At 39.7% G+C, this 2,330-nt stretch overlaps 1 pseudogene; it reads left to right on the plus strand.

Annotated features, from left to right (window-relative positions):
• Positions 1 to 239: 239 nt before the first annotated feature.
• LOC119337100 overlaps positions 240 to 2,330 on the plus strand; it is a 16,277-nt pseudogene continuing 14,186 nt past the window's right edge.

Here is a 2,330-nt window from a genome sequence, read left to right on the forward strand (position 1 = left end):
CACCTGTTATGGACGTCTGTTTTTAATATTGTTTCGTCATGTAGGGACGCACCGTTATTTAGCCCATTTGTTTAAAAGGTACTTCCTTCGTTTTAAATTAAAAATGTTGATTTAGTAACTTTATACTACTACATTTGTTATTAATATATATGGAACAAAGGTGCTTTAAAAAATATGGAACAAAGGGAGTAAAATAGGTATATTGAATGTGGGCGGGCCGGCAGCCCGGCACGCGGCAGTCTTCCCCAGTAAAGTCTCTCTCTCCTCCTCCGCCGGAATCCTTCGCCTCTTTTCCTCGTCAGCCTCCTTCTCCCATCTTCTGGTGCCGTCCCATGCGGACGTGGTTCCCTCTGCTGGAAAGCAAGGGTTGTTCGCTATAGTTTGCTTGTATTGTTTGTTCGTCTTTGCTCTCGTCTTTTTCTTTGTTTTCAAGAATCGAATCCAACGAAAATTTTCCCTCTTGAAGACCAATCTCGGTTGACCCTATCCAAGCCGCCCTCAAACTAATACTACCAGCACCAGTTTGTTTGTTTTCGAAATAAACCGGGGATTCCGCCATGCCCCGCGGCAAGTCCTCCTCCGGCGGCAGCTTGTTCTACCGGAGGAAGCACTCATGGCGCCGCGATGAGTTAGTGAGCAGGAGCACCCTGCATCTGGTGAGGGCCTTCTTCATCATATCTCATCAATTGCTATCAGTTGCCACTTGCCAGTCAGAATCGGTCTGCACACATTGTTTCTTTGTGCGTATTGGGGAGGTGGCAAAATTGTAATATTACGTTTGACATTCTCCAAGTCAGCAGCATTTTGTTGATATATTTTAGTCTGCTATGTTGCTAATTATTATGGCCGCTTTGAATATTCAGAGTCCTTCTATTTTTTTGTGTATTTTGATGACATGTTTTCTGTATCGCTGTGAATATTCAGAAGTTGTACCTGTACTAAAACAGTTTATCAGGCTTTATGCAGTCAAGAGATCAAATTTCATGACTAAGGCATCACAGACTCATGTCAGACTTCTTTTTATTTGGAAAGGAGTTATTGTTAGTTTTAGGGTAAAACATGTGGCATCATTCCCAGAATATGATAGGGATTTGTAAGATCATATAGTTGCAACAGGCTGTTGTTGTTACTGGCCTCATTATTCTGATGTTTCTTATTGATTTTTATGGCAACACCTGCAGCTGGACTTCGATGACGGTACACCACCAGAACATGCTTGGAGAAGAAAATTAAGTAGTCACGCTAATAGACTGAAGGAGTTCAATGTTACGTTCAGAGAAGCATTTAAAATGGTATGAAAAATGCAATTGTCAAACAGAGGTACTAACTGTCCCTGTTGTCATTCTTCTGAAATCTTGAGGAAGATGTCCAAATTATGTTTTTCCCTTGACCATCAGATGAAGCTTGGTCTCCGGCTTTGGTCATATGTTCGAGAAGAAGCTTCCCAGGGAAGGGTAATGCATTGGCATGCTATTTTTTTCTTCTTAAGCATGCATCTAAATTCACATAATTTGTATTAGAATTTAGAAGAAAGACACCGAGAAGCCTCAGAATATAAACCCATACCAAAAACCAATTCCAAACAAATGAAATAAAATTATAAAAAAGAAGAAGAACATTGAAACAAAGAACATAAATTTCTGATCACGGCAAAACTGTAGCAGCAGCTGCTGACACAGGTCCCTGCTCTGGGATGCTGATGTATCAAGAGCCTGCTGGCTGTGCATTTCATATTACTAAATGTTCTACATAAGGAAAACCTTGTTACATTCAAGTGTACCTTTATTTATTGGCTCCTTTTAACATGGATATTTATCAATTTCCAGAAAGCACCAATTGATCCATTCACGAGGGAGAGCAGCAAACCATCAGCCTCACAAGGAGTACCCCTTGGTGGGATGGGGTGTGTGTAACTCATGATGATAAATTTCACAAACATGCTTCAGTTATTTCTGTTGCCAACAATCACTCCCTATTTATGATTTATTCCCCTTTTCAGGACTGGTAGCATATCAAGAGGTTTTAGAGGGGAGTTCAAACATTGGCAGATAACCCCTGGTTCATGTGATATGTCACCAGTGATGGAAAACCAATTTTCGGTGACTGAGACCTTTTACCCTGCTAAACATGCTATATCCTCACTTTTTTCTCAGTTTCATTATTTTTCCTTGCTTCTAATACATATTGTTATGGATCCCAATTTTGAACAATATTTTATGATGAATCTAATGAGGTGTACATGTTGATATATGTATTCTATTAATTGGTCAAACATAAAGAAAAATTGACTTAGGACAAAGCTAGAACTTCTAATAATTTGGAACAAAGGG

Source organism: Triticum dicoccoides, chromosome 1B (assembly GCF_002162155.2).
Source record: "Triticum dicoccoides isolate Atlit2015 ecotype Zavitan chromosome 1B, WEW_v2.0, whole genome shotgun sequence".
NCBI classification, from domain to species: domain Eukaryota; kingdom Viridiplantae; phylum Streptophyta; class Magnoliopsida; order Poales; family Poaceae; genus Triticum; species Triticum dicoccoides.